Consider the following 16016-nt stretch of genomic DNA (forward strand, 5'->3'; position numbering starts at 1 on the left):
TCAGGAAGTGCGCCAAGGTGCTTTGTGGGACTTGTTGGCTGGATGAAGGACACAGAAAAGCTAACATTTTCAACACGAAAACATCGGGGAAGGAAAAGTGTAGCTGCAGGCACGACCCACTGGGGGCAGTACTTACGTGCATGTACCTGCAGCGAGAGAACTTGGAGCACCGAGGCTGGGAGCACCGAGTTCAGGAGACTTTCCCTACCTTCACAGTGCCTACACCAATCGTAGCAGGGCACTGTGCTTTTAAAAGTGGACAGCAGGTTAATGCGAGGGAGAAAGGCATTGAAAAAGGCACACTAGCCGAAACCGGTCTGCCGATCCTGAGCTGCTGTGAATAAATGAAGTTTTTCCTGTGGACCTGTGTGGACCTGTTTCTTTCTGCAAGGAAAGTCTCTGGAATAATATAAAGGTGCGGGCCACGCACACCGCAAAGTCCCCTTCCTGAAGTAAGTTCGGCGTTTTCAGTGGCAAAACTTCGTGGATGACTCTCAATGTGCTTGGGAACAACGCCGAACCGCCACCATTTGCTACAAGGCACAAGCTGTGTGAATCTGTAACCTTGCAGACAGCATATCATGAACTGGCGCATGCTGTCAAACAGTGACTTCACAAACAGCGCTTCTAAGTACTTACGGTCAGGAAGTGCGCCAAGGTGCTTTGTGGGACTTGTTGGCTGGATGAAGGACACAGAAAAGCTAACATTTTCAACACGAAAACATCGGGGAAGGAAAAGTGTAGCTGCAGGCACGACCCACTGGGGGCAGTACTTACGTGCATGTACCTGCAGCGAGAGAACTTGGAGCACCGAGGCTGGGAGCACCGAGTTCAGGAGACTTTCCCTACCTTCACAGTGCCTACACCAATCGTAGCAGGGCACTGTGCTTTTAAAAGTGGACAGCAGGTTAATGCGAGGGAGAAAGGCATTGAAAAAGGCACACTAGCCGAAACCGGTCTGCCGATCCTGAGCTGCTGTGAATAAATGAAGTTTTTCCTGTGGACCTGTGTGGACCTTTTTCTTTCTGCAAGGAAAGTCTCTGGAATAATACCTATATATATATATATATATATATACATGTGTGTATATATATATATATATATACATATATATTACCTACTGGCGGTCGCCAGTAGGTAGTTCTAGTTAGGATTATTTTCAATGCAAAATCTCAACATTCTATTGTGAATAACTTTGGCGCCGGTTGAGGAATCTGCCTGAAAATTTCCTCAAATTTGCCTCGCGGCGCCCCGGTCCTTCCCGAAAGTTTGGGGGGGATTCACAAGCGGGGGCCGAAATAAAAGGGGGTCCCAAAACGTGTTTTCCCCATGTTAATTTGCATAGGGCGGTCAACCTCACTTTTAGCCCGAATGGCTGAATGGATTTCCACCAAACTAGGCAAAATTGTAGGGACTGGTAGCCCGATGTGCCTTTGCTATGTCTCAAGATATGTGCTCCAGTGAATTTTGAGTAATTTAGGTTAAAAAAATATATATATATCTATGGCCGCGCTCCGGTGAGCGCACCGGTGAGCGCACCGGGCGCGCCACGTGATCTGCGCACGGAAAGCTGATTGGCTCTCGGGTATCTGTAAACATTGGAAACAGTCCGGAGTGGCCGCCATCTTGTGTCTCGGTAGGATAGAGACACAAGAGGGGCCAAAAACAAAGGGGGAAATAACCAAAAGGGGGCAGGGTAGACCCCCCCTGATCCCCTAGGTTTGATGTGGGGGACACAAAAGGGCCCCGGCGATGAAAACAAAAAAAAAACGGTACGTGCCCCGGTACACATACCGGGGAGCGTACCGTGGAGAAAAAAGCATGACAGAGTTTCCCAAAAAAGTTGCTTTTTTTTATACATTAGAGGTAGTTCTAAAAAGAACTGTTTATATTCTTTTTGTTGTTTTATTTTTTTTATTGTTTTTATGAACATCTTTTACTTTTTTTGACTTTTCTGAACCTTTTTTTTTGTATTTTTTAAGGGGAGAAACAAAAAACAGGGAATTCTAAAGGGCTCAACAGGAGCAAAAAAAAAAGCGGAAAAAATGAATGTTTCCTTGGGCACTTGTGGTTATCCCAAGCACGCTTAATAAGTGTGATGCATTTCTCTCCATATCATATTGTTTGTGCACAAAAAATACAAACCATTTTAAAATTGGAAAACTTTGTTTGTATGGTGGAGCACATCTCCCTAACTTCCGGTCCCGATGGGGTGGAAACATTAGTTTGGGAGGTGCTGGCAGAAGATTGGACAGGGTTTCTGGCCAGTTCCCTGACCTCTGCCCTAGCACAGTTATTTGGATGCTTCCGTAGCATATGTCAGATCATGGTGTGGTTACCAAAGGAGTATTTTTTGTTGGGATTCCCTCTTGACAGCTCCTGATGACATATTAAGCAGGTTGCCTTAGGCGCATTTACTTTTTTTTTGTCGTTGGGGATTGAAATAAACTGCCAGATGATGTGCTCTTTAGGTTTGTAGGTAATATTGTCCTCCTGGACGAATCTCCTCTCCTCCTCATCCTCATCCTCCTCTTGATCTCCACCACTGTGAAGTTGTGGTGGTCCTTGTGGTGATGGTGGTGGTGGTCCAGAAGATCCAGCAGCTGCAGCTAATGTAGCCATTTTCTAGTGAAATAACTGCAGGTCTACCTCTCTCAAAGCACAAAGGTAGAATGAGGAAAAAAGGTGGGGTCTTTCATCATTTGGAAAAGAAAACTGTTCTGAACCAATGAAAAGTGTTATTTTTAGGTCACATGACCTGGCCTTACATCATTAGGAAACCAAAAGTGAAATTAACCAATAAAAAGTTTTATTTTCAGGTCACATGACCCGACGCGCTTACGCTACGCGCCCCGGGGCGCGCCCGTAGTCGCGCCCCGGAGCGCGCCCGGGGGCGCGTAGCGTAAGCGCGTCAGGACGTTGCGCGATCGTATGCGCTCGCGTGCTCCCAGGTGCGCTTACGTAGTGTGTCATATGATGCATCACGCGGTTATGCGAAACGTCACAATGTTGTTTTCGTACGCGAGAATAGCGCTAACAGGACGCTCACCGGTACGCTCCCCGGGGCGCGCCAAAGCACTGCGCTTACCAGTGCGTTCACCGGTACGCGCCCCGGGAGCGCTCCGTGGCAAAAAAAATATATATATATATTGCATAATTATACAATATAAAATTCGTTATAAATTTTTTTACTTTTTATACCTATAGAGAAATGCTATTAAAAAACCATTGAAATTCAATGAAAAAACCATAGGTTTGACACCAGTTATAGTTAGCTGGAAATTTTACTGACATAAAACCATTGAAATTCCCACGTTATAGTTAGTTGGACTCACTATAACTTGCACGTGTAAAGCACTGCTGATGACATCACATATTACATCACTCATGACATGGTCAGTGACATCACTCATGACATCACTGATGACACCATCCTTGTGACAGAGTGACAGACCTCCTTTCACTGTAAAGTAACCCTTGAAACACATATTCAAAAATAGAAACTAACATTTTCAAAAAAGTGGAGATACCCATACCAGTTACAACAACCAATTCAGTAATTCCACCATTTATATACACATCCACTCATTCACCAACAGTTGTATATAGTCACTCATACATATACTTACTCATCATATGTAGTGATACACCTATACATCCTGTAACACACCGACAGTCTTCCAAAAGTTGCTCACACACATACTCACACATGCAAATAAACTATTGAACATCCATTTATTTGCATATACAGCTATACACACACTACCACGTTACTTCTAAGGAAACTTACACATACTTACTCTCTTAAACAATCACTTATAGAAACACATACTTATTTAAACAAGAACTCTTTCAATCTCTCACTCTCACATATACTCACTTATATACATCAATACTCACATATACTAGATAAAAGCATATGTAGTTACTGATAAAGACACTAGTGAGACAGTCATTCACTTACTAACACACACATATACACACTCATCCATCCATACAGTCCTGCACATATGCCGTCTTCCAAACACATACAGTGAGTCAGTCATTGATGCATCTATGTACTAAGTAATACCCCCACCAAACCATACAGACACTCATAATGATACTAAAAAAAACATCTAATAACCCATATACACACACATGTAGCTACTCACCAACCCATGCAGCCACTTATACACAAAGTGAAACACTGATACAATCGGATACGGTCGCTCCCCCACGCTACTCCCTGCCCTGCGAGATTGCACTTGGTATCGTAGCGCCCACAAGCCTGCCAGTTTGTTGCCTGCATTGACTATTGCTGCATTGCTTATTGCGCTAGATCGCCTTAATTGGCAGCTCTACTGCTTAGCGCTGTTTTGCCGATTTCATGAGCTCATTTACATAATATCGCGGCGCTAGTGCCAGTCTGTTGCCTGCAGTGACTATTGCTGCATTGCTTGTTGTGCCAATTTGTTGCCTGCATTGACTATTTCTGCATTGCTGGTTGTGCCACATCGCCTTAATTAACAGCTCCACTGTTTAACGCTGTTCTGCCGTTTTGACGAGCTCATTAGCATAATATCGCGGCGCGAGTCTGCCATAACGCGCTGCTATGCTCTGACTATCTGTGCTGCCTGTGCTTTGTATTTTTGTGCCTGGTTGTGCCTTGTGCCGGTTCCACTGTGTCTGTGATAGCGTTTTTTATGCTCATAGTGTGCCCCAACCCGTTTTTCGATTTTCGGCTGACTGCCATTTTGTGTCTTCCTGTTGTTTTTGCCTCCCTGCCCTGATCTCCGCCCCGCTCCCGCCTCCCAGCTGCTCCTCCATCGCCCCTCCCCCTATACGTTCCGCTTATGTCAGATGCATTCTCGCGCAGCGTCCACGCGCAGCGGTCGCGCCCTATTCGCGCCGAAGGTGCGCCAAAGGTAAGCCCGTCTACGCCCGTCCGCGCCTGGACCGCGCCCAGCGCCAGACCCCCTGACCCCTGTACCCCCCACCCCACCCGCATCTCATACGACGCCTCCACCCTCTTAGCCCTAAACCCCGGCCGACTCCCCAACTGCGTCCAAGCCGCTCCCGGACACATCCATGGACCCTTCTCTTGCTACTCCTGCAAGTTCGACGGCACCAAAAACGACTTCTCATCCACGAACACAAAACAAATATCTGACACCAACCACCTACAATGCATCCTACTCAACACCCGTTCAGTCCACAGGCACGCCATCGACCTCTGGAATCTACTAGACACCATCTCTCCAGACGTCGCCTTCCTAACAGAAACATGGATGAACACCACATCAGCCCCAGACATCACCATTGCCATCCCGGAAGGCTATAAGATCATCCGTAAGGACCGCACCGACCAAACAGGAGGAGGCATCGCTATCGTCCATAAGAAATCCATCCGCATCTCAACCAGCTCAGACGTCAATCTCGCCAACTCTGAACACCTTCACTTCCAGATCCACATCGACCCCAAGACCACACTCAGAGGCACCCTCCTCTACAGACCACCAGGACCCCGTGCACAATTCAGTGAGGACATCACGGACTTCATCACCCCAAACGCCCTCCCCTCCGAGGATTACACTCTTTTGGGAGACCTCAACTTTCACCTTGAAAAGAACAACGACCGCAACACCACCACCCTTCTGGACAACCTCGCCAACCTCGGACTTAAACAACTTGTCACTACCCCCACCCACATCGCAGGTCACACACTCGACCCTATCTTCACCTCCAGCAAACATGTCTCCTTCAGCCACACCACAGCTCTCCTTTGGACGGACCACAGCTGCGTTCACTTTACCTACAACAAGACCACATCCAACAACCATCCTCAACCCACTCTGCGAAGAAACTGGAACAAAATCACCATCGACCAGATCTCCTCATCGCTTCTTCAAAACCCCCCCGGCCACTCCTTAAACCCCGACCAAGCAGCCATTAACCTCACCCAATGGCTATCCAACAGCGCCGACATCCTAGCACCACTGAAAAAACGTCAAATCAAACTAGGCAGCAAGAAGGCCTCCTGGTTCAACGATGATCTTAAGAAATCCAAGAAACTCTGTCGCTCCCTTGAGAAGGCCTGGAAAAAAGACCCAAACACCAGCACCAAGGACGCCTTCAAAAACGCCACCCGCATACACCACCAACTAATCCGATCTGCCAAGAAAGCCGCTTTCAAGGACCGACTAGATAGCATTGCCCACAACAGCAAGGAATTATTCAACATCGTCAAGGAATTTACCAACCCCTCAGCCAACTCCAACGACATCACCCCCTCTCAAATCCTCTGCGACTCCCTAGCCTCATTCTTCCACAACAAGATTGCAGACATCCACAACAGCTTCGACAACCGACACGAAGACCAACCCACCCAACCCTCTGCAGGACCCCCACCCTCCTTGAACATCCTTAATGACTGGAACCCAATCTCCACTGAGGACACCATCCGCCTGATGAACTCTATCCACTCAGGATCCCCCACAGACCCATGCCCTCACCACATCTTTAACAAAGCAGACTCCATTATAGCACCGCACCTCCGAGACGTCATCAACTGCTCCCTCAACTCCGCCACCTTCCCGGAAAGTTGGAAACATGCCGAACTCAGCGCCCTTCTGAAGAAACCCACAGCTGACCCCACCGAACTCAAAAACTACCGCCCCATCTCGCTCCTTCCATTCCCGGCCAAAGTCATCGAGAAAGCTGTCAACAACCAGCTTGCCGCCTTCCTCGAAACCAACAAATCCCTCGACTCCTCTCAGTCCGGCTTCCGAGCCAAACACAGCACTGAGACCGCACTCATCGCAGCAACAGACGACATTCGAACTCTGCTAGACAATGGAGACACGGTCACCCTCATCCTCCTCGACCTCTCCGCAGCCTTTGACACAGTTTGTCATGGCACCTTAATACAACGCCTCAGTAACATCGGAATCCAAGGAAAAGCACTGGAATGGATCACCTCGTTCCTGGCCGGAAGAACTCAGAGAGTTCGCCTTCCTCCATTCAAATCAGAAGCCACCGAAGTCATCTGCGGCGTGCCACAAGGATCTTCACTCAGCCCCACCCTCTTCAACGTATACATGAGCCCCCTCGCGGCTATCGCACGCCAACACAACCTCAACATCATCTCCTACGCTGATGACACTCAACTGATACTATCACTCACCAAAGACCCTAACACCGCCAAAACCAACCTACATGAAGGAATGAAAGAAGTAGCCGAGTGGATGAAGTACAGCCGTCTAAAACTGAACTCTGACAAAACTGAAGTCCTTATCCTAGGTACCTCCCCCTCCGCCTGGGATGACTCTTGGTGGCCAGAGGCCCTTGGAAAAGCACCCATCCCGACGGACCACGCACGGAACTTAGGTGTCATCCTGGACTCCTCACTCTCTATGAACAAACAAGTCAACGCCGTTTCATCTTCTTGCTTCAATATTCTTCGCATGCTCAAAAAAACATTTCGCTGGATCCCCACCAAAACTAGAAAAACGGTCACCCACGCACCGGTCACGAGCCGCCTGGACTACGGTAACACCCTATACGCCGGTACCACCGCAAAACTCCAGAAAAAACTCCAACGCATCCAGAACTCCTCAGCCAGACTCATACTAGACATCCCGCGTAAATACCACATCTCTGGACACCTGAAAAACCTCCACTGGCTCCCCGTTAACAAGAGGATTACTTTCCGCCTCCTAACCCACGCAAACAAAGCACTCTACGAACTTGGACCCGAATGCCTCAACTCACGACTTTCTTTCTACACCCCCTCCCGCCACCTACGATCCTCCAACCAAGCCCTGGCAACTGTACCTCGTATCAACAAAACCACCATGGGAGGCAGATCCTTTTCCTACCTGGCAGCTAAAACCTGGAACTCACTTCCCACTCACCTTCGCCTCACTCAGAACCACCTTACATTCAGAAAGCAACTTAAAACCTGGATATTCGACAAGTAATTCCCCACCCTTCCTCAAGTGCCTTGAGACCCTCTGGGTATGTAGCGCGCTATAAAAATCACTTGACTTGACTTGACTTGACTTGACATTTAAATATTTAAACAATACTCGCTAATATATGTATTCACTAAAATACACTTAATAAGCCAGTTAACCAATCATTTTTTTAAAAAAAAACATCCATTAAGACACTTATTTAAACATTTATTCTTCAATCGACCTTTACATATACATATATAAAACATATGTATTTTTCAGAAAGACACACATTCACTGGATGGTGTCATCAGTGATGTCATGAGTGATGTAATATGTGATGTCATCTGCAGTGCATTACACGCGCAAGTTATAGTGAGTGCAACTAACTATAACGTGGGAATTTCAATGGTTTTATGTCAGTAAAATTTCCAGCTAACTATAACTGGTGTGAAACCTATGGTTTTTTCAGTGAATATATATATATACAAGCAATTGCAGCCAAATACACAATAGAGCTGGATTATGCATACATGAAACATATGCATTAGAAACATGAAAAACAACACTAAAGATTGTTTTGAAACTGTTTTAATGCTGAAAAAGCAGTAGAAATTCCTATTATATCCCGAAAGCATAGAAAGCACCCAGGCTGCATTGCAAACACACAGTCTAAAAAGACTGAAAAGCTAACCTGTAGCTGCATGCTACAAAAAACTGACACCGTGCCTTTAAGGCACTCATGACCCCCAGTATCCCATCATGCCTCAGGGGTGACAGTTGGGTCAGTTGTTCTTTCCGGCACCTTCAGGAAGGATCCTGGTTTCACAGCTCCACTCTTTTTCTGTTTCTGACAGAAAATTCTCTCAGTTTTCTATTTTTTTGACCTTACCTCGACGTTTTTCATCTAGTCAAGTAGGTTTTCTCTTGTTGGTTGGCATTTTCATCTTGATATGCCTTCCCTTTTTGACCAATGCCCTTCTTGTGGCAAGAAGAAGGCAAAGACGGACAGCCATGAGGTATGCATTCTTTGCCTACCAGAAGACCATGACCCAAGGACCTGCCCTCACTGTGAGTCCCTGTCATCAAGAACTTTGAAAGACAGGTCGAGAATTCGAGTCTATGGCCTAGTCCATAGGTCTTCTAGAGGGAGGTCCCCAGCCAAGAAGAGCTCCAAGAGGTCTAGAGAACCTTCATAGGGCGAGTCTTCTCGTCCTGCAGCTTCAGCGTCGGGCTCGGCGCTGAGAAAGGAGCAACTGGTGGGTCATTCTTCGAAAAAACGACGTTTATCACCGTAGACGGCGGGCTCGCCGTCAAGAAGATCAGGTATGTCGTCGTCGAGATGTCCAGACCCTCCGCCATCGTCAACTCGGCGACGATCGGCGTCGAGAGATAAGAGCCCCTCTGCCGTCGTCAACCAGGCGACGATCGGCGTCGAGGGGCGTTACACCTCCGCCGTCGTCAACCAGGCGACGACCGGCGTTGAGAAGTGTGACTCCTCCGCTGACGTCAACCAGGCGACGTTCAGCGTCGAGGGGTAAGGAGCCTCCGACTTTTTTGACTTTGTCGTCATCACGAGGTTCGGTGTCGAGAGCTGGCTCACCTCCGTCGTCGCAGGCTAAGCGACCGACGTCGAGAGCCCCTAGTCCTCCGCCGTCGACAACCAGGCGTCGATCGGCGTCAAGGAGGACATCTTCGTCGACGTTCGGCGTCGAGGGCGACCAATACCCTCCGCCGATGTCATGTAGACATTCGATGTCAAGAGAGGAAGCTCCGTTGTCGGCCATACAACGACGCTCAGCGTCGAGAGACCATCATTCCTCACGCCGTTCGCCGTTGAGGCATACGACGTCGAGATTGCCTGATCCACCGGCGCCACAGAGAGAGTCGGCGTCAAAGGAAAGGACTCCATCGACGGCGGAGATCATCATCCCTCGGAGTCGAGGCATGCGCCTTCAGAGCATTCGACGTCGAGGCGCCGTGAACGGTCCAGATCGATGTCGAGACACCATGAACGAGCGGGACACTCGGCTATGAGATCCAGGGATGGTTCAGTGATCCTAGTAACTGAATCAGCCTCCCGTCACTTTTCGGGCTCTTCTAGATCCCCGTCAAGATCCAGAAGTTCTGCCCGCAGGTCTAGAAGTCCTGCCCGCAGACATCCCACTGATGGTGTCCAGTTGTCTCCCAGATAGAATATGCCTCTGCACAGTTGGTGAGACTCAGGGGCTACAAGAGTGCTGCAGGGATATGTCAGCCCAGTACACAGATCTCCTCTGCAAAGACTGGTCGAGGAAGTGGACAGTCGCAGCCCTCCCAGGCGCAGGGAAAGATCGCCTGTGAGGCTAGCTGCATCTCGTTCCCCTGCACGAGAAGAGCGCTCAGGGAGGTCTCACGAGAGGAGGCGCAATCGTTCCCCTAGACTGGAGGTACCCGCCAGAAGATCTCGCGAAAGGAGAGCTCGAACACCAGCTACTTCTCCTACCTCCTCCACCCGCTCTTCCATATGGGATTACACTCCCACTTTGGTTGATAGCCCTGTCTCTAGGGTTTCCCCGGTGGACGATATTAACACCTATCACGATGTCCTACAGAGGGGTGCACTGAAATTAAACATCGAGCTGTCTGTGCCACAGGTCTCCGCGACAGTGATCTTTGAGACTCTTCACCAAAAGTCGGGGTCTCGTCCAGTGCTACTGTTAGTCCCAGAGATCATGGATCCTGTCAAGGATGTGTTCCTGGCTCCAGCATCGGTAAAAGCGGTGCCGGCTCGCATCCAAAAGAAGTATAAGGACGCACCCTCTGACCCGATCTTTGTGAAAGGTGACCCGCCAGCCGACTCAGTAGTCGTGGCGGCGGCACGAAAAACCCACTCAGTCTCTCCCTCCTCCTCAACTCCTCCTGATAAGGACAGCAAGTTGCAAGACTCGTGGGGCCGCAAGGTCTGCAGTTCTGCCGCTTCTGCGCTGAAGGTTTCTACCGCAGCTGCTCTTTTAGGCAGGTACGATAGAGCCTTATGGGACTCAATTGAGCGTTTTAAATCAAAATTGCCTAAGGAGGACCAACAAGACTTCGAGGAGACCCTGACGGAAGGAGGTCTGGTGGCTAACCAGATAATTAGCACTGCTGCAGACGGAGCAATACTGGCAGGACATACATATACCCATGGGGTATGTGCCAGACGTTCATCGTGGCTGAGCCTGACAGGCCTCAAGCCCGATGCGCAACAGCGCATTCTGAACCTCCCGTTTACCGGAACATCTCTCTTTGGCCAGCACACGGACGACGTGATGAGTCGGATGAAAGCCGAGCTCGACACCGTCAAGGCAGTCGGCTTAGAAAAAAAGAAAGAGTTTGAACGCTGTTTCAAGACCAACAAAGGCAGAGGGGCTCAACAGAGGGTTCAAACCCCTCAGTGGTCCCAAAACAAGACCCAGGGCAAGACCCAGTTTCGGGGTGGTAAAGCCAGCCGAGGTAGAAGAGGTCACCAGCAGTCCTCTACCTCGACGAGAGGAGGAAAACAATGAGCACTGTCTTCCTCTAGCGCCGTTGTCCACTCCAGTGGGAGGAAGTGTTTCAAAACATCTGGCAGAGTGGGGCAGCATCACGAACGATCGGTGGGTGCTGAATACACTGCGCAATGGATATGCTCTTCGTTTCCGTGCACCTCAACAGGACATTCCCCCAAAGAAATCTCGTCCACACCAACTCGATCTGCTCCGAAAAGAGGTGAAGGCTCTTCTCCAAAAACAAGCTAAAAGGGGAAACGAAGTCTACTCCAGATACTTTCTTGTCCCCAAAAAGGATCAGGAAAACAAGTTCCGGCCTATCCTGGATCTTCGTGTTCTGAACAAGAACATAGTCAAGGAGAAGTTCTGCATGCTTGCTCTTCACCAAATATGTCCACATCTGCAAGTAGGAGATTGGATGTGTTCGATGGACTTCCACATTCCAATTGCCATGCGACATTGGAAGTTCATAAGGTTTCTGGTGGGCAGCAAACACTACCAGTACAGGGTCCTGCCTTTCGGGCTAAAGTCAGCGCAGAGAGTCTTCACCAAATGCATGGCAGTGGTGGCAGCCTTCCTGCACAAAAAAGGACTTTTCGTCTATCCCTACCTAGACGACTGGCTCCTAAAAGGCCCATCTCCTCAACCGGTAGAGAACGACTTCCACCTTTGCCTGCTACAATTGCCCAGGCTCGGCCTCCACGTCAACATGGAGAAGTCAGTACAACTACCAACCCAATCCATTCACTACCTGGGCTCCGTTCTGGATACAAAATTTGGAAAAGCATATCCTTCGGAGGAGAGACTATTTTCTATGCAGCAGAAATGTAGAGTTCTACTACAGTCCCAGAATCCAACGGCACGTCAAGTAGCGTCTTTGCTGGGTTCCATGGCGTCCTGCATCTTTCTGATTTCTCACGCCAGGCTGAGGATGCGACCTTTGCAGCAGGCTCTGGAGGATCAATGGGATCAGTCGACAGGGCTCTGGGAAGACCTGATCTATCTTTCCCAGGTGACGAAGGCCTCCATCAAATGGTGGACTCACCCTCGCAACCTTCTGGTGGGAGTGCCTTTTCACCAACCTCTCCCGACACATTCTATAGTCACAGACGGGTCTCTCCAAGGCTGGGGAGCACACATGGGGTGTCTTCAGATTCAAGGAAGGTGGTCAGCAAAAGAACAGACCTACCATATCAACATGCTGGAGCGTCGAGCAGTCCATCTGGCTCTGAAGTCCTTCCTTCCTGCACTCGAATCACACTCAGTTCTGATCCAAACGGACAACACGACGACCATGTTCTACCTGAACAAGGCACAAGCCATAGGGCACTGGTTGCTCGCCCGGAACCTCACAGTAGTAGCGGTGCATCTCCCAGGAGAGCTAAATATCAAGGCCGACGCACTCAGCAGGCACTTCGAAGATCAGCCAGACTGGATGCTGCACGGCGAGGTGGTGGCAGACCTCTTCCATCGCTGGGGTCGTCCAGAAATAGATCTGTTCGCGGACGACGAAAACTAAAAATGCCACGCCTTTGCGTCCAGATTCCACCATCCAGGGACAAGGGGGAATGCCCTTTTGATGGACTGGTCAGGGACATTTGCTTACGCATTTCCTCCTCTGCCCCTGATTCCGAAGGTGGTGCCCAAATTCATCAGATCCAGCATGACCATGATCCTGGTAGCCCCGGACTGGCCTCTGCATTGGTGGTACCCGGACCTTCTACAGCTGTCGGTGCTTCCACCCTGGAGACTGCCCTGCAGGCCGGACCTGCTGACCAAGATGGGGGAGGATTCTTCATCCCAACATTCCCTCACTGCACTTAACAGCATTGCTCCTGAGGTCCTACAATACAGACATTTAAATTTGCCACCTGATTGTATGCACATTTTACAGGAAGCGAAACGACCCTCCACAAGAACGTCTTATGCGTTTAAATGGAAGAGGGTTTTTCTTTGGTGCAGAGAACATCACTTTGATCCCTCATCAGCACAGGAGGATGTGATTCTGCCTTACCTGCTGTACCTAGCAAAATCTGGTCTGAAATATGCTTCGATCAGGGTTCACCTCTCGAACATTACGGCTTATAGGAAGTCTCCTACTCAGCCCTCCTTCTTCCAGATGAGGTGGTCAAGGACTTCTTACAGGGGTTGAAGAAAGTGTACCCCCCTGTTAGAAACCTTTCTCCTCCGTGGGAATTAAACCTAGTGTTGTCTAAGTTGATGCCCCCCCTTTTGAACCCATCCACAGAGCTTCCTTGCAACACCTATCATGGAAGGGCGCTTTTCTAGTTGCAATTACATCAGCGCGCAGAGTAAGTGAGATACAAGCGCTGTGTATAAAAAAAACCTGCACTGTTTTCCATCACAACAGAGTAGTCTTAAGGGCACATCCTTCATTTTTACCTAAGGTTGTCTCTGATTTTCATATAAATCAGTCTATGTCTATTCCTTCTTTTTTTCCAAACCCTACGACCCCGGCTGAGCGGTCGCTGCACTCTTTAGATCTCAAAAGAGTCCTTAAATTTTATTTGGAAAAGACCAAAGAGAGTAGGAAGACGGCCAATTATTTATCAACTATGGTCCACTGAGAACGGGCTTTCCAGCTGCCAAGAGATCCATCTCCAGATGGATCGTCTCCTGTATTAAATTGGCCTATTAGCTTGCAGGTAAGCCCTTACTTTTGTCACCTAAAGCACACTCTACTAGGGGGAAAGCGGCCACAGTAGCTTTCCTGTATGATGCCCCTATGTCTGAGATTTGCAAGGCTGCAACCTGGAGATCAGTTCATACCTTTACAAGGCATTACTGTCTAGAATCTGATTCCAGGACTAATACTCAAGTAGGACAAGCCTCTTTGAGGAATCTGTTTGGATAGCCATCTATCTGTTCAAGCTTATTTCTTAAGCTTATTGGTTATATTACTGTTTTGCTCCTTTGCCCACAGGGGGATGAGGTGAGGCTCGCTATTCTATTCTAATGCTTATGACTATTGATGAGGATTCCCTGGAAGAGAAGGATAAGTAACTTACCTGTAATCCTAGTTCTCTTCCAGGGGTATCCTCATCAAAGTTATAAGCAACCCTCCCGCCTCCCCGGGCAAAGGGCATTCGTTAATGAGGAGATATTGTTAACCTATTTGTTACTGGGTTTTTTCAGTCTCCGAAAAGAACAACTGACCCAACTGTCACCTTTGAGGCATGATGGGATACAGGGGGTTAGGAGCGCCTTAAAGGCACAGTGTCAGTTTATTGCTATACAGCTAGAGGTTAGCTTTTCAGTCTTTTTAGACTGTGTGCAGCCTGGGAGCTTTCTATGCTTTCAGGATATAATAAGAATTTCTACTGCTTTTTCAGCATTAAAACAGTTTCAAAACAATCTTTAGTGTTGTTTTTCATGTTTCTAATGCATATGTTTCTTGTATGGTGGAAATTCTTTACAGCATAATCCAGCTCTATTCTGTATTTGGCTGCAATTGCTTGTTATATATATATATATATATATATATATATATATATATATATATATATATATATATATATATATATAGGTATATATATGTGGGGCACATATAATATAGTGTTTCCGGGGTCCCGCACATGAGCGGGAAAATTCTAATGCTTATGACTTTGATGAGGATACCCCTGGAAGAGAACTAGGATTACAGGTAAGTAACTAATCCTTATGCTCCCTCGTTCCAACATTGCTTGTATCCTTGGTGTCTCCTTCCCCCTGCACCAGTGGTCGCATCTTTCTCTCCCAGCACTGCTCTGGTATGCTCCCTCGTTCCAACATTGCTCGTATCCTTGGTGTCTCCTTCCCCCTACACCAGTGGTCGCATCTTTCTCTCCCAGCACTGCTCTGGTATGCTCCCTCGTTCCAACATTGCTCGTACCCTTGGTGTCTCCTTCCCCCCTGCACCAGTGGTCACATCTTTCTCTCCCAGCACTGCTCTGTTATGCTCCCTCATTCCAACACTGCTCGTATCCTTGGTGTCTCCTTCCCCCTGCACCAGTGGTCGCATCTTTCTCTCCCAGCACTGCTCTGTTATGCTCCCTCGTTCCAACACTGCTGGTATCCTTGGTGTCTCCTTCCCCCTGCACCAGTGGTCGCATCTTTCTCTCCCAGCACTGCTCTGTTATGCTCCCTCGTTCCACCATTGCTCGTACCCTTGGTGTCTCCTTCCCCCTGCACCAGTGGTCGCATCTTTCTCTCCCAGCACTGCTCTGTTATGCTCCCTCGTTCCACAATTGCTTGTATCCTTGGTGTCTCCTTCCCCCTGCACCAGTGGTCGCATCTTTCTCTTCCAGCACTTGCTCTGGTATGCTCCCTCGTTCCAACATTGCCCGTATCCTTGGTGTCTCCTTCCCCCTGCACCAGTGGTCACATCTTTCTCTCCCAGCACTGCTCTTTGTCTCATGCCCCTGTTTCTTCACCCCTGATTCATTCCAGTGCCAATAGCACAGCTTTTTCAAAGACCCTTCCCCTTCAGCCCTGCTTTCTTCCTCGTCCAGCAGCCCTGCTCTTGGTTACATGCTTCCTAACAGCTGTTACCAGAGGCATAGCTCTATCA

General features: G+C 48.6%; 1 protein-coding gene across 1 annotated transcript in view; it reads left to right on the forward strand.

Annotated features, from left to right (window-relative positions):
• The window catches only part of ACP2 (acid phosphatase 2, lysosomal), a 214533-nt gene that overhangs the window by 106230 nt on the left and 92287 nt on the right, over positions 1 to 16016 (forward strand). The gene's annotated exons all lie outside the window — the stretch shown is intronic.

This window comes from Lissotriton vulgaris, chromosome 2_2 (genome assembly GCF_964263255.1).
Source record: "Lissotriton vulgaris chromosome 2_2, aLisVul1.2, whole genome shotgun sequence".
NCBI classification, from domain to species: domain Eukaryota; kingdom Metazoa; phylum Chordata; class Amphibia; order Caudata; family Salamandridae; genus Lissotriton; species Lissotriton vulgaris.